Source organism: Triturus cristatus, chromosome 5_2 (genome assembly GCF_964204655.1).
Source record: "Triturus cristatus chromosome 5_2, aTriCri1.1, whole genome shotgun sequence".
Taxonomy (NCBI): Eukaryota; Metazoa; Chordata; class Amphibia; order Caudata; family Salamandridae; genus Triturus; species Triturus cristatus.
Genome location: NC_140588.1, coordinates 865714549 through 865740504, shown reverse-complemented (window position 1 = coordinate 865740504; position 25956 = coordinate 865714549).

Genomic DNA, 25956 nt, shown 5'->3' with positions numbered 1-25956 from the left:
GTGGTAGGTGTAACGGTCTTAAGTGGACTCCGAGCCTCTCCTTAAAATGAATTTTCCCTCTTGATTATATAAGGGGCAGACCGAGCGAACATGACAAGATGTGCCGTCAGCAGCTCTGAGGAGGAATGAATTACTTTTAATGAAGGGGGTAACGGCTCTTTAAAGCAGGCAGCGGGCGTCTGCGGTGATTAATACTCTCTTCACCCCTTCAGAACAGTGGTTGCTACCACCGGGCACCCGAGAGCACTGGCTAACAGTAATCGCTTGCAATAAGTGCCCACGGATGGGCTCGTGAGAGTACTGAGTCCTAGGGAGAGGGGCGCTTTTATTGTCTGTGCTGGCTCCAGTGCACGGTGGGGCCCTGTTTGCTTGTGCTGGCTGCTGGTAAGGAGTCTTAGGAGAGAGGTGCTTTTATGGTCTGTGCTGGCTGCTGGAGTAGTACAGTGCACGGGGGGACCCTGCTTGCCTGTGCTCGCAGCGCTCCCTGGACCGGTACACTGCACGGCGGGGCCCTGTTTGCTTGTGCTGGGTGCCTGGAGCGGTGCAGTGCACGGTGGGGCTCTGTTTGCCTGTACAGGCTGCTGTCACTGTGTATTTTGCCTGTGATTGCACGGTGTGCCGTGGGCTGCTGCCGCCTGTGTGGCCTAGCGCACTGTGTAGAACGGTGCTGTTATTCCCTGCCGACACTATGTAGTGTGCGCGTGCTGGTACATAGTGCCCTGTGCTGTTACTGCTGTTACAACTGGGATGGTTACTGCAATGGTTCTCCGTTGTGTCCAGATTGTCTTATATTGCCTGGGCTGCCATTGTACCCTCAAAGAATCTCCACTGTGGAGGCAGTGTCCAGGCCTGTGTACACTTGTTAGCCCCCCTCCCCCCATTGTTGCACCACAACAGCTCCGCGAGTCTGACGCTCGTTTTGTTCTAAATAAACAGATGAAAGGACTAATTCCAGTTAGGGCAGACCTCGCTTGGGTGAGGAGTTCAATAATTGTACCCGCATCCTGGTTGGGAAAGAGTGTTATTATTATTAATAAATCATGTAAAGTGTGCGAGGCTGGGCTCTGCGCTAGCAGTGGTTGTCTGCGCACGGGTGTGTGCGTGGGAAATGTTTGGCATCAAGTGCTGCGTAGAGGGACGTTGGCTAACCTGTTAGAGCGTGGGGGCCTTGCACAATGTCCTCCATCTTCCTCACAGGCGTGATATTTGTCTTTTCAGACTGTGAAGCACCATGGGGAGCCCCATGGCCGGGCTGTTCGAGCCACTCATCATAACGGACGAGGTGATGGCAGCCGATGTGAGATGACCCCCCCACTAGGCCAGTCCAGTTACAGGGTCTCACCGCCCCAGAGCTCCACACCAGGCATGGGCCCCCACATATTAATGTAATGATTCTGACAACGGGCAGTATGGAACCTTGGGGATTGGGAACGGCAGAACTCGTGGAAGGGAAGAGCAAATACTGGGCGGGCAAACGGGACGCGAAAGTGGGCGGGGCTGCAATGCTCCACTGGAACACCATTGCAAAGAAAATAAAATGAACACGAAACAATGAAAAATAAATTTAACAAAATCAGTATGCACATGCATCGCATCGGGTTCCTGGCAGCCACATGGACTGCTGATCCAGCTGCTGCAGATGAGGCTGGAAGGCCGCGGATGAAGACGTGGGAGGAGCATCGGTTCTCTGCTGGAGCGTTTGTGTGCTTGCAGGAGCAGCGCCGCCTTTAAAGTTAAATCCAAGCAGGAAGGAATTTCCCTGTTCCAAAATCAGTGCACAGCACAGAGAAAGCGAGACGGAGGAAGGGGTTTAGGGTGGGTGCATGGTGGGAGGGTGTCTCGGTGAGGGAAACCCCTTTAAGGGGCTTGTCTTGAAGTGAGGCGGTGGCTCAACATATGCGAGCAGGGTTCGATCCTCATGGGGGGGAGCTGTATCATCTAATCATAAATAAATAAGCAGCTATTTTGAAGAGGTGTGGGGAGAGACAAATAAAAAAAACACAACACGTGGAGGGGCGCGACAGATCCAATTAAAACCAACTCCAACTCTGTCAAATGTAGCATCTGAAACCAACTGAAACAAACGGTGCTCAGAAGTGAAGGGAGGAGGTGGCTCAACATATAACGCTGCCGACTTTGAAGCTGGAGAACAGCAGGAGAAGAGGGTTCGAGCCTCGGTGTGGACTGTATTAATTATAAATAAATAAACGGAGAACACGGGTGGGGAGAGACAAATAAAACAAGCATTGGCAATGCAAGAGGGGAGGGGCAGTGTGAAGGCATGGGAGGGGGGAGGTAAGGGAAGAAAGTAGTCTGCAGTAAAGGGGCCAATAGCCGTGGAAGGAAACAAATGAAGATATGTCCATCAAAAGGAGGGACTAACAAGCCTACAACCAATCTGTAGGCAGCATTTAAGACACAAGCCAATGGAAATGAGGGGTGGAGAGTGGGCGGAGCTTTCACGAAGCTTCCACACTATAGTGTATACTGCATGTCTCAACGAGACAGCGCAAGCGCTGCCTAGGCGAGACCTAAAAATGGCAACAAAACACAGGTGATTAAAGTTTCTGCTAGAGTAGAGAGAGATCATAGTTTTGTCTAGCGGCAGTTCTGACTCTTCATAAAGTAGTGCAGTGTGTTAATATGCCTGCTGCAAAGAATGTGTACGTGTAGATCACAGAACCGTAAACCTCATTGTTTTGTGCAACATTTCCTATAGACTGGTTTACACACTAAGATTCAGTGCCTCTGTATATGAGGGTGGGTATGAGTAGTGCTGTAAGCAAAAGAAAAGAATGTGAGAGATGGGCTGTGGAGAAATGAGTGGCATTGTTGGAAGGTGGAAGTGATGGAATCTGTGAAGGAGGTGGCCATGGGGGGCAAAAAAGATCATCACAAAAGTCACCTCCAACTCTAAAGTCAGCCCTGCCTACTACATTGTGTTACGAGAAGCCGCTTGACATGAAAACTGACCCAAATAAAATATAGTCTGAATAAAAAACAAGACCAAAATGACAAAAATTCAAGGAATAGAAGTTGATCTATTGAATTTTAAAGGAATAAATGCAGTAAAGCGCTTGGAAGCAACTAGCGTTAAAAAGGTTACTTTAAGTCGTGCTGGCCCAGGGCAAAGTCAAAGTTCTGGCCTACCACGATGGAACAATGTCCAGCTACAGGACCCACTCTGGTCTCAGTGAACGAAGTACCTTTCCTGATCACAAACAACAAGGTGCGCCTGTGTCTAATACCACAGGCACAGCGATGTCGAATCCCGCGGGCGCAGGATGAGTCGAACTTCTACTCTCAGTGAAGGCGATGCATTAGTTCCAAAGATAGGTGCAAAAGTCGACAGGCATCCAGTGATGCACCGGATTCTGCCACACAGCTGAGGGGATGTGTGAATCTCACCAAGCTGCAGCAGCAGTGATGCGCTGTTTGATGCATCACTCTTTGGAGGCAAAGTGCTGGCTCTAATGCAATGCACTTCTTTTACATCCCCAATGGGTCAATGTGCTGGTTCTGCTACAAGTAGATGCGTCAAAATCCTTGTTACAAGTATCTGGACGACTTTCAGTGAGCCAGGCACAGGAGCAAGGGTAGAGACTTTGATATTCCTGAGTCAAATCAAATTTCAAAGCTTTATTCGACAGCATGTCATAAAAGCGAGTGTACATCCTAACACAACACTATAAATACTACAGAATGGAATTCATTTTTTGTTTAAAAACTCATTAAACCATGGTACTGTCGATTACAAAAATTAAAAAATGTAAGCAACAGTGGTTTAAAACAATTAAAAAAAAAACATAATTTTAAAAATTAATCATACATTATTCGATGTCATAAAGTTCATTGTCTGGTATCTGGAGGCTATAAAGTGCAGGTGCGTATAATCCAGGCCCACCCTAAAAATTTTGCGACAGCAATTGCCATACAGGGTGTGCAGTCTGATTTAAGTATTCTTAAAGCCTCTGTGTACCTACGTGTCCCCAGATTTATACACACTGGTTTTAGCCACTTGCGACGAGGGCTAGTGTACAGGGTACATGCAAACAGCAGATGGCCTATATCCTCAGTCAGATCTTTACAACAGTGACACTTGATGTCCCGAGTAGATGACCATTTATGGGTGAACGCTTTTACAGGAAGAGTCCCGATTCTGAACTGGAAATACAGTTTTCTATCATGGGGCCTTTCTATGATATCCCAATAAGCCTCACAAGATGGTAGGGATTTAATGTCAAGAAAGCGATCCGTTAGCTTAGCATTTGAACCAAAACTATGGGCAGACATCAAGATCATATCCCAGTACATTTTTTTCAAAGTTAACTTCGATGGGAAACTTGAACCATTTGGGTCAACCCATAGGTGGTCTAGTTCCAACTTTGTTAACAAACCCCTAATTTCCTTAAGCCATAGAATTGAATGGAAACGATCTGCCCTGATGATATCCTTCAGGGCAGTAGCATAGTGGGCTAGTTCGGGAGTTGTCATGATCCGTCTCCAGTAAAGTAGGGGACGTAGCCGTGCTAAATCCTCTATTTTTTTCCTGCCAAGGTCGTGTGCAAGCGGAACAGTGGGGGTACTTTGGGGAACCCCAACTAAACAGCGTATAAACTTGTTTTCTGCCAATGTTAGTTGTTTCAAGTTAGTAAAACCCCACAGTTCCGAACCATACAAAGAGGCACTTATGACCTTCATGTTGTAGATTTCTAGGGCAGGAGTAATAGGCTTGGTTAAAGAAGATTTATGCTTAGAAGCAATTACACCCGCCAACTGATGAAATTTTAAAACAGCCATAACAATGTGACTTTTCCAGCTCATGTTACTCTGGAGAGATATTCCTAAGTACGTGAATGCCTCAACCTGTTCCAATGGGGTACCATTAAAATTAATTACACCTTTGAATGTTTTCCGCTGATTCAGGGACATGAACTTGGATTTGGAGGTGTTTATCTCAAGTCCACGCGTTTGACAGAAATCTCCAAACGCGTTTATTGCCTTCTGGAGCCCACTCGGAGTCCGGGATACTATCAGCGTGTCGTCCGCAAACATGAGGACTGGCACGCGAGCCCCTGCTAATACCGGGGCATCCATGGGGGAGCAACTAAGGTGATCTACTATGCCATTGATGTATAAAGAAAACAACGTAGGTGCCAAAACACACCCCTGTCGGACACCACGCTCGACAGGAAATGAGTCAGTCACCTCACCCTGTGCCCCCCACCTGATTCTTGCGAAGTTGTTCTCATGCAAGCGGAAAAGAAGCGTTAACAGTTCCGGCGCCATCCCTGCTTCAGTGAGAACCCTCCAAAGTTTGGAACGGGGGACTAAATCAAAGGCTGATTTCAGGTCTACAAAGACCGCATAAAGTGTCCCATTGGTCAAGATCACGTTCCTCCAATAAAGTGCTAAAAAATAAAAAACCTGATCAACAGAACTAGTACAGGGTCGAAAACCAGCTTGATATCGGGACAAAATATCGTTTTCTTCTACCCAAGATTGCAGTTTATTTTGCACCAGTCGCCCTATGAGTTTTTGGGCTGAGTCTATAAGACTGATAGGTCTGTAATTACTGGGCAGTGATTTGTCACCCTTTTTAAAAACCGGAATTATTTCCGCACCTTTCCATGAGGTGGGGATAGGTGCACCCTTAGCCACAGAATTAGCTAACCATTCAAAATACTGACACCAAGATGATCTATCACTTAAAAACACATCGGCTGGAATGCCATCCATTCCTGGGGCTCCTACCCCCAGTCACGCAGTCTAGTGCTAGGTTGAAATCTTTAATCGTAATAGCTGACTTTGATAGAAAATAATGGGGGGAAGTGAACACTCTCCTTCAGATGGATTACAGGCGTATTGTGGTCTAAAAATATCAACCCACTGGTGTTTGGCAACATTATTTTGGGGCGGTTGGGCTATCCCTCCTCTGTCCCACTTGACTGTGGCCCAAAATTGCTTTTGATCTTTAGCTACACAAGCAGATTTCAGATCACGCCACTGTTCCTCATCCCACTATTTCTTGGCCACTTTCTGTGTGTGCCTGTATATCTCTCTAGCCTTTCTCACACCTGGAATATTTCTAGTTCTAAGTTCAGCACTAAGGTTCTGGCAGGCAACTTTACAAGCTTTATTGTACCATCTCGCCTCAGATATTTTTATTTTATTGGCCTTATCTGCTTTTATGATCTTCTTAAAGAACCCTTGAAGTTTAATAAAGAAGTGGGTATGAGCCTCAAGCATAGCTTGGGGGAAGTTTTGGTTGGCAGATTGAATGTTTATGTTAGCCACTTCATCTATCACCACTTTTTTAAGATCCTCCAGCTTCTCTGAGTTCTCAATAAATCTGCCCCATTTAACGTGGCGCATATTATTCGAGGCTACAATATCCAAGGTGATTTTCCCCTCCCCTAATTCAGGTTCTCTAAACCCCTTAAGTGCTTGGAATTCCATTCAGAGAGGGTTATGGTCACTTTCCACCCTAGATTTTATGGTCATATCGATCAACCTATGCCATTCTCTAATATCTACCAGGAAATAATCTATGCGACTGGAGGACCTACCATTATCGAATGTTTTTACTCCCTGGCGATCAGATGGGGTACGCCCATTGGCTGCTCTGAGCCCTCTCTCTAAACATAAAGCTTTAAGTTGAATAGCTACTGCTGACCATCTTTTAACTACGGGAAGTTCCAACTGAGGGACGCCCAATTTACTATCCTCCTCAGGAGCAAGAAATTGGTCCTCATGTCCAAGTGGCTCAAATGTAGTATTAACATCACCTCCCACAATAATAGACAGCTGGGTTGGAAGTGCTTCAAGCTGAAGGTCAAGAGCAGTGATTACATCGGATGTTTGTCCCCCAACCATCCCTCTAGCATAGATGTTAAAAATTGCCACTCCATGGCCAGAGGACCATGTGATATTCACTGACAAAATGTCATTTAGTAGAGAGCTATGTTGCTTAATTTTGCAGCATAGTGATTGGCGGACCCAAATTATCAAGCCCCCTGATGGCCGACCTTTGGTTTTTTTGATAGCAGGTACCTGAAAATGAAGGAACCCCAAACGATGTACTGGAACCAATGACCAAGATTCCTGAAAAAGGATGATGTCGAACTGGTCAACAAAACTACCCCATTCAGGAGACGTTAACTTATTACCGATTCCAGCAAGGTTCCAAGAAAGAAAAGTCAACCCTGCCTCGACTGCTGAGAAGCAAGAGGGGTCTTGTATTGTTAATAAACTTTCAATCTTGCCCTCCGTCTCAGACTCATGCTCAACATTAGTAAATGAGCTGCCGAGTGGCTCTATTGTTAATACCTCAGATCCAAGACTATCGCATTTATCCAAGGGGTTAGAGCAAATCGGTTGGGCTAGGTCAGTTTTCTCAGGTTGTCTCTCTAGGCAGTTGGACACTCCCTTCATTTCTGGTTGAGGAATAAGATCATCATTAAATGAGATTAATCTCTGCACTATAGGAGCACACAGTCTATCAAACTTGGCTTGATTCTTTTTCTCCAGTCTGCCTTCCCTTTCAAGTCAATCACAGTCATTCAGATCAGACAAGACCCCAAACCTATTTTCCAAGCTGATTCCCTAATCCCTATTTAAGTCACTCCTACCCCATTTGTTAGAGACAGGAATCCGCTTTGATCTAAATCTCATCGGATTCACTTCACTTCCTCCCTTACGATAGAAATATTCTAGCGTTAATGGGATTATAGCGGTACCCCTTCGTTGTGGGGGGAATATATTTGCCAGGACGTTAGGGAGTACTCCTGAATTTGAGAAATTGAGAACTATGCAGTCTCCCGCAAATTTTTTCAGGTTATTCCCCAACCATGCTACTCTTCTTGCCATGGTAATTTCCCCTGCTAATTGTTGTTTGCCCCAAGGGGACATCTTCATATTATTTAATATCCAATGCAACGATTTACTAATCAAAGAGGATGTAGATTCCACTTTGCCAGGCGACAGGGTGGGTGCGTTAGCAAGGACTAATACAAGGGGGAAGCCTCGACGATACATTGGAATGGGTCTCTCTCTTGATGCGATGCAGAAGATCTTAATGGGGGATCTTCTTTAACAACTTTCTGACCATCCTTACCTACTATGGGTTGAATGAGGGTAGAGTTCAATGTCACATTTTCTTCAACCCCTGCCCCACACCTAGGGTGCTCCACATTTAGTGCTGCTCTACTTAACACCAAGGTTGATATACTACCCACCTCCTCCACTGTCTTATTTAGAACAACTCTCAGTCTTGTTACCTCTGCCATGAGCTGATCAATTTTGGCCACCAACGGTTTAATAATACACTTAACCTTTGAATCAATCATGCTAGTTATGTTTTTGATTTGCTCATCCTCGTTCTCCTTGTCACCATGTAACCCATTCGCCTCAACCTTTTCCAAGCATTTGGATGCAGAGGTTGTCTTTTTCTACCCAAACGTGACCCACCACTTTTGCACTGGGCTTTTCTACACGCTCTGACTGCTCTAGTTACAGGCACGGGGACGGGAGGCGGGGATTCCTCTGCTTCAATGACTACTTCAATGTCTGGATCTGCGTCTACTTCGGGATTAATTTGCGGGTTGATGACAGGGGACGCACTTTGTTCGGAGATGTCACTAGCTAGAACCTCGACGTCAGGAACGAAACTACTATTAACCTGCAATGAAGATTCTAGCGAGGGTTCTATCAAAGATCTCATCGTAGGGGAAATAGAAGAACAACTCAACCCCAATGACGCCCTTCTCTCATTATTAATTTTGCTTACAACCTGCACCAGATAGTTGTCCATGGTGTTAGACACAGAGGAAACCTTTTGTTTAGACATATCCCACGAAATAAACTAGCTAATGCCACACTATTACTCTATTACTCTATGCTGTATGTACCAACCAGTATGTGACAAATTTGGTTAATAGAAAAAAATAAAATAAAAGACTCAATGGGCGGAAATACCACAATACAAGTCTCCCTATTTAAAACACACATAAGTACAACATGTACAATAATCAGGGTTAATCAAGGTTACTGGCCCAGCACTGTCCCAGACTGTCACAGACTGTCCGCCCTTTGTCCGGGCTTCGTCCGGTGCAGTCCGCGCGCGGTCCCGCGACGCGGGAAGAACGCTGGATTTAAAGCGCCTTCGGCCTCAGCTGATCGCGTGGGCGGCTCCTGCCGCTGGATACCCTGGGAGATGTAGTCCTCCACACAGCTACCGCGTCCTGATGAAACAGCGGCGGCGGGTGGACTACGGGAGTTTTCAAACCAGGTCCCGAGGAAGTGCCCGAGTAGTACAGCCAGCAATGGAGAATGGAATGGATATTCCTGAGTCTCAAATAACAGGAGGCAAGCCGGCAAGCCAACAAACCCTTGGAGATTACTTGGAGTGAAGGCAGAGCCCATCTCTCCTTCAGCAGAGTCAGAAAGCAGCAGACAGTAGGACAACAAACCAAAAAGCAGACCTTCCAGATCAGCAATCTGGTTGAGTCCTGTTAGAAATGGGATTTCTGGTTGGCTCGGGCTTGCGCCAAAGCCAGGCAGAAACCACCACTCTAAGTCAGGGCTGGGGAGTTACACGCCAAAGATAACCCCTGCTCACCCCCTTGGTAGCTTGGCACAAGCATTCAGGCTCATCCCAGAGGCAAGGCGTAAAGCGTTTGCGCTCGCACACAGCAACAACACCCTAGGCCCACCACAAAAGAAACTCCACACAAGGTTATATATAAAAAATAGCCATTGTATTATAATAAACACATTAGATGATAATCACATAATTTACACTGTGCCAACTGGCACTGGGCAGAATCTTACAGGGGACTATTTACACAAGACAGGGCCACATGGACACCTGTCAGAATTAGCACAAATCACCAATTGTAAATGTAGAACATATAACAACTGTAACACAAATTATAACTGTAGCGCACAACCAGTAACTACTGGCGCAATAATGACCTCAGCATTATCACAATAGAATCAGGTATAAAACCTATCCTATACATCACAGGGGCAAAAACACATTATGCAAACTCTCACAAGTCTAACGCATTAGACCCTACCTCCTATGTATAATTACACTAGGGAATAATTCTCAGTAGCATAAACCATCAGATGCGAACCAACCTCATAATCATGAATCCCATCTAGAGGTATCCACACAGGGTGCGTAAATCATTCTACATGAATCACGTTTCCTAGCACCCAAAATCACAGTAGCACATAAATCACATTAGGGCCTGGCGCCCCATAAATTTAACCGTGCCCCTGGCCAACTGGCTATCTCAGAAGGTGGGCTCAAATGCCCTGTGTCCCCCAAAGTCAAGGCGCGCTGCAAAGTCAGCGAAAGTCAAGGGTGCGCAATCTGCGCAGACCTAAACGTTGCAGCTGCCCACTACTTGCTGGGCAGCTGGGAATATTAAATGAGGGCCTAAACGGTGCAGCTGGCACTAATTGCTGCGCAGCTGTAAATACCCAATTGCGGCATGGGCTTTCAGTAGCCCTTAAAACAAATGTACCAAACGTTGGAGCCACTTAGGCTCTAAAAAAGGATGGGGGCAAACATGGGAAAGGACGCGGGCTCCTCTTCATCTTTAAAGTAAATATGCCCCCAGCATTGGAGCCATCTGGCTCTGAAAATTAGCAGGTCCCCGGTCATTGCAGCGGCCCGCAATGGCGACGCCGCTGTGAAAATCAGCTCCACACTGGGGCACTGAGGAAGGAAAAAGAAGGGATCACGGGCCCGGGAAATAATTGTGCACAACGCCGCTCTGAAAACAACAATGCCCAATGTGAGAGCCACACGGGGCTCTTAAACTAATTATGCTCCTCTTGGTGGTGGGGGCAGGCGACCCACTGCGAGACGGGCCGCCCTGACTCTGGGCCTCTGCCAGGCACCATGTAACTTTGAGCCCCACTCACCTGGGCCCTCGGGTGTCCTCTTCACCAGGTCCCTCTTCTGGGACCGGGACTTTTGCTTTTCGCCCGGTCTCTCTCTTGGGACCGGGGCTTCACTCGGGGTAGCATGCGGGGCTCCGTCTCCGTCACGGGAGCCCCGCAGGGAATCCTGCCCTTGGTCTCTTTCTCCCCCGGGCCGGGGGAAGCGGAAGTGAAGCACACCAGGCCCCGCCCCCAGTCAGGTGGCGCGGGCCGGACTTCTTGGTTTTGCCACGGCGGTGATTTCTTCTTGGGGCAAAACGAGGGGTAGGCTCCCTCAAAATCGAAAATACACGGCGGGGTGGGCACCCGCCTTAATCAAGCACCAAAAATAACGACAAAGTCACAGGGTGGGCACCCGCGAAACACAGTAAAATGCTGGGTGGGCTCCCGCCTTAATTTATGAAGTAAAAATGAAGATGCAGGGTGGGCTCCTGCACGCCAATAAGCTAAGAATAAGCGGACAATGAGGGGTAGGCTCCCTCTGAGGAACAATACCAAGCGGGGTGGGCACAAGCGACACGGTGTGGACACGGCTCGTGGTCAGAGCGGGTCACACCGGTGCGGGCAGCCAGAACAGTGCACCCTTCAGAGGAGGGCGAAGCGGGTGTGGGCAGCCCAGCGAAACGGTGTGGGCATGGCTCGGGGTCAGAGCGGGTCACACCGGTGCGGGCAGGCACAGGTCGGCTTTACGGCAGTCCAGCGATACGGGTCGCACTTGGGGGCAGCTCGCTTCCAGGGCCTTGGAGATCACTGTGAGAACAAGTTCATCTTCAAACAATAAAGGAAAAGCAGCAGGTCCATGCAGGGCTAGGCTTTCAGGGCAAGGACAGTCTCCCAGCCATCCTCAGGCCAGGCAGGAGGGTCCAAAAGAAGTCCTCCAGCATCCAGGGCATCCAGGGGCAGGGCAGGGCCCAGGGAGGCAACCCTTCCCCTGAGCCCCAGCAGCAGCACGCCCCTGGTAGTTTCTAGTCCAAGAACAAGAACATTTTCATGGGGTCACAGCCCCACTTTTATACACAGAATCCTTTGTATCCAAAGGTGCAGGGGAGGGGCGGACCAGATGCAACTGGTTCTTGAGCACTTTGTTTTGCTCAGCCCCTCTCCCTATTCACAGGACAGGCCAGGGACATCAGACGCACCACAGGGGGTGGAGCCAGCATTGTGGAGGGAACACCCAGCCCTATTCAGGCCCCAGGTGTATTCCTCCCTGCCATCACATGCAGATCTCTCCATTCACTACCGGGGCAGACCCATCCTGACTCCTGGAGCCAGACACACCAGCCAATTACAAGCCAGACAGTCACTGCACATTTATTACACAGACATGTCAGCTTCTAGAAGTGGCACTTCTACACTAGACAAAGTAACGCCGCACACATCATCGCGCTGCATTCAATCTCACGAGTTTGCACATACCAATCTCGACCCTGCTCTCCTCTCACATCAGGACTTAACACGGTCACTCAGATCCCCCATGCATTCCTATGGGAGGGCAGGTCAGTCTCACTAAAACATCTACAGAGCACACGCACATTCCACTGGGACTCAGTGTAAAAGCGCCTAGAGGCCTAAAACCACTAATGCCACATAGGAAAAAGGCTAGGATAATTGCAAAAGTTCTGGGGGTGAACTTGCCAGAAGGGCCAAGTCCAACAAGCCCTTTAAGCAGCACAGCAGTTCTTCAGTCACAAGTCCTGTAGTGTCTGATTTTAAGGGGTCAGAGACTCAGTACGTAGACCCAAAGTGCCTTTGATGTGGGGTGTGACTTCAAAGTAGTTCTCTGAAGTGTACAAGTATGCCCTTCAACCCAGTCCTGTCTATGAGAGGACAGGACACTGCCTATTCAAGTGAGGTGTTAGCCCCTACCTTCCATCCGGCCCAGTCAAGGCTATCAGAATGCAGATGTAAGTAGACGGCTGCTCAGACACACCTATCTATCCTGTTTTGTGGCTGTCTAGAGGGAATGCACAAAGTGTAGCTGTCACCTACTCCAGACGTGTATTAGAGAAAAGCTGTCAGGCACTAAGAGCAGTAAGTGCAGAGAAATGTCCACTTTCTAAAAGTGGCATTCCTAAACCAGTAATGTTAAATCAAACTACATTGTAAGAAGGCTTTATCATTACCATTCCAAACATATGAAATATGAAACACCTACTCTTCTCTGATCAGTAATTACAGCTTTAAAGTGAATTAAGGAATTCCCAATGCTAGCACATGAGACGAGTAGCACTCACAGTAGTGAAAAATCGAATAGGCTGTTTGTCACTACTAGGACATGTAAAGATTAAACACACAAGCCTGGGATGGCACCGTACCCGTAGAGTTACTCTGGAGCTATCATAGGGGTGTCATATGTAATAAAAGGGGAGTTTGAGGATTGGCAAATAGTTTTAAGTGTCGAGTTGAAGTGGCAGTAAACTGTACACACAGGCACTGCAGTGGCAGTACTGAGAAAGGTTTGAAAGGCTACTTATGTTTTAATAGAGGAACTGGGTATATAGTATACCACTTTACAAGGGACTTACAAGTACAACAAATCTGCCAATCAGGTATACACATCATGTTTAGGGGAAAGACACATGCACTTTAGCACTGGTTAGCAGTGGTAAAGTGCTCAGAGTCCTAAGGCCAACAAAAATAATCAGCAAAATGAGGAGGCAAAAGGCACAAATTCTGGGGAAGGCTCACCCTAGAGATGACAGGTCTATCAGCAGTCCTTTTGCAAATGCTAGTAAGGTTCGTACAAAGGGTCCCTGATTTGAAAGGGAGCTTTTGCAGTTGAGAATAGAGTATGATTTTTAAGGTGACAGTATCCAATATTTATGTTGTGGAGAGTATATGTTTGAGGTGATTATGTCAGTGGAAATGAAAAATTATCAAAAAGTATTTTGCTTGAGCAGTATACACTGTATAATAACTAGTTTGAATAGGCAAACTGGCACAGTTTTAGGCACATAACATTTCTGGTTTAATAAGTACTTACTTGAAGAGTGCCCAGTTTGAACCAAATAGCCTAATAATGTTTCCAATTTTCGAGAGGGAATAAAAGTAAGTCACAGGGCCATACAATGATCCATGAAGTAGGCCACAAAAAGCTGGTCTTTGAAACCTGAACAGAACATTGTTTCAATGTTGTTCAGACTGGAGGCTGATATTTTTGACTATGGAATGCTACCCCTGGAATTAAATGCAACTGCCCACTAGAAACATGGATAGCAGGATGGTGGATGCATAGAATAAGGACAGAGGGACAGGAGGAGAGGTGGATTTGAATCTTAAGAGATGATTTGACTAAACCTAGCACACCAAAATGAGACCAACAAATTGCGTATGGTGGATGAAGGCACACCAAAGTCATGAAAAGAAGACAAGGAAAGACATTACAAAAACAGCCAACCAGGTGATTGGATAAATAGATGTTAGTTAAAATTGCTGTGGAAAATAAATGGAATGCAAAAGGAAGAAGAAGATAGGTTCATAATGAAAGAATAATCAGAATATTTGAAAGGTATACAAAGGGTTAAAAAGTCTTTAAGGAAGAAAGCAGTGAGAAATGTTTTCTGCATGGAATGAAGAAATGAGGATGAGAGTGTATACTATGGTGATTACAAACAGCAGAAAGCTGACTAAGACAAAAGAGCAGACAAGGGGAAGAGAAAAGAGCTGGGAAAGAGATTGAAGTTAGGCTGCCTGTAATGCTGTGAAAGATTATGTAGAGTTGGCTCAGTATGTGATGGAGGGAAGTACATCCTTAGAGATCAGGCTAATATGATATAGACTTTCTTGTTAAGTAACTCCGTAGTCCCAATTTGAACCTGGATTTACATGTAGTACACAGGTAGTGCTAAACTACTTCTCATATTTATAAAGTTGTGGGGTTTCCTAAAAGTATCACTGTGGCTTTTGGTTTGACTTCCTTTGTACAAATCCAAATTAGATACATGCACACATACTTAAACATATAAGTGCTAGACTGCAGGTATTCCCTAATAACCAGCATGCTGGGAACTTTGCTCCAATGCCCTGTGGCTTTTTAAGAGGCTTGGCCAAACAAGAAAGAAATAGCTCAAAGGGGTGTGTTCTGAAATCTGAGACCAGGTACAGTATATCACAATTAATCTAATCTAAACAAATCTACAAATGTTGAAAGAGCAAAGCTATAAAAAAAACTGAAAAGTAAGCTGAGCATTGCGAAATCACACAATACAATAGACAAAGCATATGCAATGAACAGCATTAGCATTTTCACGTTCAACATTTACTGTTTCCGAGCATCACAATAATTACAATCACTATTATGTTGATGATCAGGTGCCTTCCAACAATTAGGATCATAAACATTTCTCCTAGAAAGAAAGACCACTATTATCCTATGGGTGGGAATATGCCTAACAATCCTCCAGCCAAACAGGCTTTCAACCTTTGTGTTATTTACAATCACGATCTGTGATTGTAGAAAAGTGTTTACAATGTCTACATTGGAATCCACTACCACAGAATTCAACAGACTATGCCCACCTATATAAGGGATCCAGATAAAGGCCTGCCCACCAAAACGATCAACTCTTGCTGCACTAGTAACAGCCACAAGCAGATCACTACAGCAATAACAGACATGTTCCAATGAGTAAAAAAATGTTCAACATTTAAACATGTGTATCTCAGTTCTCAGTGTTCATATAACAGTTTTTACATCCTCCTTGTGATCATTTAGACAGGAATTTCTTGCATTTTAAAGTTATGGTGTTCCTGTAACACAACAATTGTATATCTTACAACTTCAAGGTGACCCTGACATCAGATCCAATTCTCAAAATCTGGGAGCATCAAGTCTTTTTATTGGCTGATACCTTAGGGGGGATTAGGATGGAAGTAAACTTGGCAAAATGAAATGGAAAGGACTAAATAAGGAATTCTTAAAGTTCTGGAACGCGTGAACAGGAAAGCTATAGGGGCACTGAACCGCTGCAGAGCCAGGAAGGATGAAGGAATTCCCAAGGATAGCTAAGGCATAGTTCTGTAGCACTCAAGTCATCTGAACTGGTGATGATTCTCTAAAATGCAGAGGAGATGCTAGACCTTACGCAGATTAAGACAAGATGGGTCGCAGCCACAAAGATGATCAAAACACAAGTTGGCACACTGTGTGTGTACTCACCAGGAAGAGTCACCAAATGTTCACCTGTAGTCACAAAGTTGATTTCTGTGAAGCGCTGCTTTATAGCCTGTTGAGCAATAGAGAGCACTTCCCTGCACTCCAGGACAATTTCTTTGGATGCTTTGAGCTCCCTGGGCACCTTCACTAGTCAAGGACAGAAGCAGCTGCAAGGAAAATGGACCAAGCTTGGCTGCAATGAAAATCAGTGGAGTTATGCATAGTAGAAGTCTTAGGGGCATATTTATAATAACCCTGCATCACTTTTACGCAGCCAGAGCATCAATTTTGTGGTGCTCTGGAGGTGCAGTGTGCCAGCCCATATATACATATATATAAGGCCATGCATGCCTTGTAAATATGAAGTAAGACAATGGCAATGTGTGGGAAGGGGCATTCCAAGGGTGTTGCTGTGGGTGTTCCCACGCAACACCCATGGTTTTTGACACTGCCTCAGAATTGCAACATAGCATAAATATGGGACAACGCCAAAACTAACACCTTCCCACAACATGCGTAGCGCAAAAATTGTTTACATTTTACCTCTCTTTTTCGTCTTTGCACTTTTGCTGCATTCTGCAGCACATATAGAATGAGGAAAAGTCCTCCTTTGATTGTTTTTGTGCAGAAAGCCATCCCTTCCCGCACACAAAATATCATGTCAATAACACCTACACACTTGCATCATGGTGCAAGGGGGGAAACATCGTTTACAACGCGGGGATTACATCGCGATGCCATTACATCGCGGTTTTTACAACGCAAGTCGTTACAACGACTTGCGCTAGATGGCGCTCTAGGACAAGGAATAGTATAATTTACTATCCAACACCTTCCCTACTGTACGTAGACTGGAGTTGGAATAGTAAATTATACTACTCCTAAGTCCAGCGCCCTCCAACGCAAGTCGTTGTAACGACTTGCGTTGTAAAAACCGCAATCTAAATGTATGCGTTGTAACGTCATACATCCTGCAAGGGTGTCTGCCTTGCTCTCGGCTGCAGTTTGTGTGCCAGTACTAGCAGAAAGGTCAGGAATGCACCATATCTTGTAGAGACAACACATTCATGCCCTTTTCTTTTGATGTAGGGCAGCACAGCTAAAAGGTTTGCGGTGCTGCCCTACACAAAAATATTGAATACATATGCCTGTTAGTGTCAGGAAGGCATTAAGGCAGAGTCCACACAGGTCTCTCAATGGTGAAAAAATTGCAGGTAAAATCTGGACAGGCTCCAGAGTATGTGAGGAGTTCTTGGCATTTGGGTTGCAGCCTGCTGCCAATCAGTTAAAGTGCATTTTATAGGTTGAGCCATGATTTCTTGCAGCTGAGAAGGGGCAAATATTATTGGGCAGAGGCAGGCTTCGGCTGCTACCAGCACACACTGTTTGCTACATGCCACCAAATAAATACAAGATATCCCAGCTAAACTACTCTGGTGATAAATATTGCACATCTCAGCAAGATAGTCCATGGAAGAGACAATATTTAGGGATAAGATAAATGAGATGAACCTATCATTTCCTGTTGGCAGCATCCTATCTCCACTCTTCATTGTAACAAAAAATAATTCTTATCAGCTATTAGTGGCTCTGTTGTTAAGTATGTGTCATGGGAAGGAGATTACCATTGGCTCTTGTCTATTACCAGCAACATATTCACTTACATGCTAAAAACATTTAAAATAAAATTACCACCAAAAACCCCGTACCAGGAGTTACTGAACTTAATTTAAATGTAGGGCAGTTGGCATTACCCTTGTGTACAGTTGCCACACCCCAAAATTATGACTTTTCTGGCATGTTTCAAGACCCCGTGTAAAGGCTTGTAGGAGCTGATACTAAAAACATGTTTGTTTCGAAGACTAATGCAGGGCCCCTTTTGTCTCTTGGTCCATAGAATGACCCTGAAGATCAGAGGATTACATTAAATTGATATGCTAGATTATGGACCCCAGTTAAGAGGACACAATCACAACAATTGTGGCATGACAAATCTGACAAAAACTGCTGGGAATTATTTCTTTGTAGAGAGGCATGGTTCATTGCTTTCCTGAGAAAGGTATGACACATTTCTTGGGTGAGAAGGGCCATAACTGGAGCCTGATTGGAGGGTAGTGCATTGAGAAATTGTAGGACAAGAGATTTGTGAATCAAACCCCACTCACAACATGCCATTTACATCTTATAAATCTCATGCAGTACTCACAAAAGAAATGTCCTAGTCCATTCCCGGAAAAAAACAGGGCAAATTGTTAGACTAATCCTTTACTATCTTACAAAGACTATGATTAATAATTGATACGGTGTGGGTGTGGATTGACGCTGTCGAAGATGGCTGCCTGCTAACGCAGCTCTGTGGCAGTTTTGGAGGGCCACAAAGTCTTCATACAATGTCCATGTCAGGCGTACTTTGTGTGTGAATGTCCTTGGACTAGGAAAATTATCTTAAATCACGACGGTAGGTGGTAAACACCGGAATTTCCTAAATTTCAGCCGACGTGTTTCCCTCATAGAAATCCTGCTCGCCATTTTGTTTCTGCTCACTTTGAAACTCTATCATCAGTCAAATATAACGCGCTGAGGCCAGCATCATCGCTAATCTTCCAAATACATATCCTGAGACTGATTTGAAGCCAATATTTATTCCAGAATTATCATTTCTTTCCAAAATGATACCAGCATTACCTGGACTATTTCCTTAACATTCAAAACTAACTATAATAGTATAGTGGGGATAACAATACTACAATTTAATAATATATGTTTTCCCCTACATCTCACTGGCATGCAACATGAATAAGACACACAAATGCCAGGGAGGACCCAGCTTGGCAGTATGCCCAAAAGTGGATCCCTTGCTCGCTGTGCCACTGGGTTCAAGCAATCCTAGCTTATGAAGAGTGATACACTGAAACTAGTCCCAGGATGCTTGTTTCTGGTCCAGGGAGGACCCAGCTTGGCAGTTCAGGCTGTACTGTTCACATGAGGTGCAGGGTCAAGACTGATTTGCATGTTGCATTTGCATGTTGCATTTGCATGTTGCTGTGTCCAAAAAGGGGTGGCGGTGTGGGCAAAAATTATGGATTTAACCCAGATCTCTCAATGGGGGTGAATGTTTGATTTATTCGGCATTCCATCCATCATTTGTTGCTGATGCAAGATGAATAACCAACATCCATGCAAAATGTTGTGCCTTTGGTCTATATAAAATTCAAATGTTACATTTTTTGAAAAGATGTTTTATTATCACTAAATTATATTATCACTTACCTTCTCAGCTTACGGAAAAGTATACCTTGTGAAGACCTTCATTCTTCTCTTTCATGACTTTTATGGCATTACTTAACTGGTTTCTGATAACAGTTGCTTTTTGCTTATCCATGGAAATACTGTATTTTTGACCTTTGCAGCACTATCACTTGACAATTTCCTCGCTTAGAATACTTATTTCTTTCAAGTGGAGGGAGAGACGTTAGCATTTACTACTGTGCTTCCTTTCATATGTTGCCTTTCATATATTTGACTATTACTACCTGTCTCATATTATCTTGTCAGTAGTAAAAAAATTGTGTGCCAATATTCCGACAAGGAGTTATTGCTATATGGGGTAAATAATGTCCTTCAGATACAATTTCACAGCTTCAAAATTACAAGCTAAATCTTCCATTTTTTTGGACTCCTATTTGCTATATTACAGGATGACATGAAGAACTCAGAACATGGCAACTCATCCTCCTCCTCATGAGCGGCAGTTTCTAGTATTCCTCTTTCAGCTCCCAAACATACATCTAAATCAGGTGCTTCTGTGACACTTTTGGTAAACAAAGAGTTAGAATAATACTCCTTCACCAGCTAAGTCTCCTCCACCAATCTCTGTGGAACTACTTCTAAAAGAAACACACGCTCTCAAACCATATGTTGAAAAAGCAACCACATACATAAAAAATCTTGATGACAGTGGCCTGCTATTTAAAACAAAGTTGTACAGGTGAAACAGCGGGTGGAGGCATTTCAAGTCTTTCCTCAACAACTTGCTCCTATTCAAATGGAAGTTTTTCATCTTAAAAAACAAGTTGAAAACCTTAAAAACAGCAATAGGTAAAATAATCTATGTATTTATGGGTTAATGGAAGTATTGGAAGGATCCAAACCCAACACCCTTTTTCAATCATTTCTCTCAAAAGTTTTTAACCTTCCTACAACACTAACATTGAATATTGAACAGGCACACAGACTAGGTCATAATATGCATACTGCATCTTCCTCTAAAAAACCAAGAGGTGTCATCCATTGTTCTTTTCTCAAGACTACGCAAAAGTCACAGCAGATAAAAGAAAGAAGTTTCTATGTTTGCAGCCAGCACTCAGAAATATCAATGCTAGATTCAGACTCTTTCATTCTTGTCTTTTTAAAGTTACATCTAAAAATAAGACTATGACGTATGAAGATCCAGCTCTACTACAACGTTTTTCGACTCTTGCAAAGAAGAAGAAATGAAAGTAGCAAGATTTTCCTCAACTTGATTATCTTTTACAAATTCTAACTAAACTCCTATTGTGAATACTTACTAGTTTGTAAAATGTTCTCAATAAAAAACAGTTATTTATTTTATCTTGTTAGGTAATATCTTCATATTTTGGTCATTGTCATATCTTGTCTATTTGGATAGTGTGTCCTCCTCCCTTACCTGCCCTGAAGTTCAAAACAGTTGTGTCATCTTCCCAATGTGGCTTCAAAACTCTCTATTTAGGTGTGTGTTCTAGGTATGTCATTCTGTTTATTGTTTATATGGATACTATTTATCTCTCTTTCTTTGGTTTCTTTTTTCTCTCTTCCTTTTCCTTGCAATACTCTTTCATATATTTCTAAAATGTCTATTTATTTAACATTTTTCATTGTTTTCTGAGAGTGTTTCTTCATATTCCACTGTATTTTCAATTCATCATCATCAACCTAATTTATATTTGATAATTATTAACCTTTCTTAAATGACTCTTGCATGTTATATCTTGGATCGTTAAAGGTTTAGATTTACCTATCAAAAGGCAAAGAGTACTCGCTCATTTATCCAGGCTTAAAGCAGATATTGTACTTAGACAGGAAATTCATGTAGTTGCTTCAGAAGTTCAAAAATGTAAGCCTCAATGGGTGGGAAATGCCATTTCTTCTCCTAGCTCTGAGAAAAGAAATGGTGTTACTATTCTTTGTCATAACAAACTTCACAGTTACACTCCTCTCACAAGAGTCAGATGATGAAGGACGAGGGGTGATCATACATCTTGAAATTGATAAGGTTCCTATCTCTTTGTTTAACATATATGCACCTACTAAAACTGATATCATGTTTTGCCTACTATTTCTGTTAAACTAATGTCTATTTTCACTGAATATGTAATATTTGATGGTGACTGCAATTTAGTTTTAGATCCCTATAAAGACCGAATCTCTAAGACAACATTTGTCCCATCTACCATACATCAGCAGTTCACTGGCATTATTGAACAAAGATCTCTTGTTGGCTTCTGGAGATTATGTAACCCACAAATTTGAGAACACATGTTTTTTTCTCTCCCACAAATCAATCCCAATCCCGAATTGACTATCTGTTCATCTCCAAACCACTAGCATAACATTGGTTCTATCCTAATTTTAGACCATGCCACTGTAACAATAGACTTAGAATTACTCCCTATCAATACTGGTAATGGAAGATGGTGTTTCAATACCTCTTTGTTACTAGACCCTGATTTCACTTCTGCATTCGAGTCCTTCACTACTGACCCCCTTACCCTTAACTCATCTTCCAATATCCCTTTTCATGTCGTATGGGACTCATTTAAAGTGTCAGCTAGGGATTTCAATATTTCAAATGTTTTCAAGAAGAAAAATTAAATTCCCAGAGGGCACTTTTTATCCTGAAATGCATTAAACAGTTGGAAACTCTGTATAATACCACCAGCTCCACCTTTCTTCTCAAATCAAATCAAATCAAAAGATACTTTATTTCGAATTTAGTGTGTAAATTCATAAAAAGTCACATACATACAAATTTAAGATACACAGCCAAAAGTTTGTAAACAATAAGGAGAATAAAGTTCCCTTGACAGATTTAACAATCCATATCCGCTCTTGATTTCAGTGTAGATTTTAAAAAACGGACAATAAAATATATACAATCCGTATGCAGTAATTGTAAAAACATTAAGGCGGGTTTAACCTGGGTAAAGTTCATTTTCTTTAAAATAGGTATCAGGTAGGTTTTCCTTGGAACTAAATAAAATTTGCAAAAAAACATGAAGTGTTCTAAATTTTGTGGTGAATGGCCGTCACAGTCACAAGCAGGTAGCATCTGTCCCGAATAACCCACTCTGGGTCTAGCCACTAAGAGGTGGTATATGTTACATCTAAACCTAGTTAGTAAAAAATGTTTGTGGGCTGTAAGAGAAGACATTAAATAAGGCTCAACAGTTGGGGTAGTTTTTAAGGTGAGATATGCCCGGACACTGGGTTTGTTAAGCTCGTTCCCTTCCCTTTCTTGCGTCCTAAATTTCAAAAAAAGGGTTTTAACCAGTAGAATGTCCTTTTTGAGGATCGTTTCAGGCTTAGAAAATAGAGAACCCCTACCGATTAATTCGAATCCCCTTTTGATGTGATTAAACCAAGGGATTCGTATCCTGTTCTCTAAAGCCAGGCAATCCCTAAGTATACCTTGTGTGAAGGGTATATCCGGGTGAAGCCAGCACTGTAGCCAGAGAGTCAGGGGGCCCAGCACTAACTGGTCGTCTATGTAAGGTACTCCCAGTTCTTCATGGGCCACCAAGTTTGGAGTACTCTGCGGAACACATAGAAGTCTTTTCAAGAACTTATTTTCCTCGACCTGTATAGGTTTGGTCGCACCACGTCCCCACAACTCGCTACCATAAGATGCTATGGCGATACTCTTTGCTCTATAAACCTGAAGCATAGCCCAAGTAGGTTTCTTCCCTATTTTGGAAGCAAAGTTAAAGATTGCAGCATTGGCCCGAGCCATCTCCCCCCTTTTTTTGTGTATCGCGGCATCCCACTTAAGTTTGTCGTCGAATAAGACACCTAAATAAGAGAACACCTTGGTGCTAGGAATTAGATCTCCTCCTGTTTTAAAGATAAATGTCTTACTAGAGCGTTTGCCCAAGCTCATAGTATAGGACTTTGTACAATTGATTTTTAAATCTAGCTTATTCATGAATCCATAAAAGGAGTTTAGCAGGGTCTGAAGCCCAATTTCCGTTCTGGCTAGTAGTACGGCATCATCCGCATATAGCAGAATGGGTATACCCCGTCCAGCTATACGCGGAAAATCTGCACCAGTCTCTAACAGGGTCTTCTCAAGGTCATTAATGTAAAAATTAAATAAAAACGGGGCCATGATACATCCCTGTCTAACACATTTCTTAATTGAAAAGTCGTGCGTGACTCTCAGGTCTTTACCGTACCTAACATTGGCGCGGGTTGAAGAATGTAGGTCTCGTAGAAAGTTAATCAACCCCACATCTACACCACTCACCTCCATGGCCTGCCATAGCTTTGACCTGTTGACACAATCAAAAGCAGATGAGAGGTCCATGAAGGCGAGGTGGATTGAGCCAGAATGCACCACAGTATATTTATTAAGTAGTAGGTACAGGTTTAGGCACTGTGTGATGGTAGAACACCCTGCGTGAAAACCATACTGACAATCTGTTAAAAACGTATTATCAGCCGCCCATTCCTTCAGCCTGTTTAAGATAGCCCGCCCTATTACCTTCACAACCGAATCAATAAGTGATATTGGTCGATAGCAGCTAGTGTCGTTTCTATTGCCTTTCTTGAAAACCGGCACTATAGTTGACAATGCCCAACTGTTCAAACATCCTTCTGTGGCAGCCGCGTTGAAAACCGGGCAAAGGATGGGTGCCCAAAAATGGGGGTCTGACTTAAAGAGATCTGGGGGAATCCCATCAGGTCCCGGGGCTTTATTGCATGTCAGACCATTAATACCATCTAATATCTCTGATTCGGTAAAGGATATCGCTGGAGCCTCCCCACGACTCACTGTGCTAATATTAAATTCAGCCGGGATATCAAACATTGCTTCAAAATGATGAACCCATTCACCTTCGCCAATGTGAGCCACCAAACCGTCGCCTCCCTCCTGATGGAAAAGGGGGCCGTTAACAAATTTCCAAAACCTGGCACGTTATTCAGAGTGCTACTGTCAACTAATTCTTCCCATGCTGCTTCTTTTAAAGAGGCCTTACGGGAGGCTAAGGCATCCCTGTATGACCTTCTCAAGGTACGTACTGCCGTTGAATCTCTGGGTTTTTTAACCAGGGCTTCTCTTAGGGCTTTAGCCGCCTTTGTGCATTTGTCATCGAACCATTTGGGACCCTGGTTGACAGTATGCCCTGAGTTTGTTAACAGTAGTTTGGATATTTTCACAGTTAGATTTAAAAAAGCGTCCAAGACGCATTTTGCATTTTATCCAGCGGATGTACATGTAGCTATTTCTCCAGTACACTGGTTCTTCACATTTTCGTTAAAAACACCGGGTGATATTTGGGTCCACCTTAACCTCCTTTTCCCATCAGTAGGTCTTAAAGCTCCTATAACTGGATTGTTGCAGATGGGGTCAGACAATACACCTCCAAGATAAACCGACCGCGGATTATGGTCGCTAAATTCATTGGTTAAGATAGTAAAATCCCCTAAAAGGGGTACTAACGATGATGAGATAAAAATGTAGTCAATAAAAGTGCCATTCCCTTTTCCATTAAAAGTTGGAATAGGGAACAGTGTGGACGAGCCCATAAAGGCCATGACTGACCCCATATCAAAATCACACAGGAAATCATTAAGTTCCTCTCCATGCAGCGTATGTTCGAAGTGAAAACCCGATATTAGCGGGCAACTCAAGTTAGCTAAACATGTGGTAGAAGGATTACCACATGGGTGAATATTAAAGTCCCCTGTGATAATCAAACTGTGCTTAATATTGGCCATATATTGTTTTATAAAGGTAGCCAATAACTTTATATTTCCTCCTTCTGCCTGAATAGATGGGGAATTATAAAAATGTATTATCCCCCATTCAGTATGCCCCTTCCTTAGTGTAATAGCTAGAATTCCAGGATGAGAGTGTGTGATCAAACGCACCTGGCATTTGATATTTAATGAGACATAAATTACAAGGCCTCCCTTAGGCCTGCCACTAGTCGAAAGAGAGGCCGGAACAAAGAAGGCCTTATAGCCATCTAGATAGAAATTGTTTTCCATGTCCCATGTTTCCTGAAGACTTATAATCATATACTGGTTGACAAACGCAATCCAGCGTGGATCGTTACTTTTTCTAGCCAAACCTGCGATGTTCCAGGATAAAATGTTGTATTTAGGGGTAAGTGGGCTAACCATAACACTGTCTTTACTGAGATCCTGTATTGGAGTATGGGAACGTGTTGCACTTGATGACTGAGGGATTAGTCAGTCACACTCATTGATATCTGTTAATGGCAGGTATCTATTCCTTATCTCTAGTCCTGAGGGGAGAGGGGGATTTACCATGTTCATCGGGGGTTGGAAACATGTAGGTGGATGGTTACAAGAATTCTGTCTCGTAGAAGCCCTTGGATGTGTGTAGTCCTTACTACTAATATCCTTTCTGTACATCCAAGGTTCGTAAGAATAAAAGTAACTAAGGGACAGAATGACTATATTAGAACCCGGACCCGAATAACCTTTATCAAATTCCTGTAGTATTTTCTTGGCAGTGTGTGGGTTATCAAAATTCACAACGATACAATCACCATTAAAGGATTTGGTCCTTTTGCCAA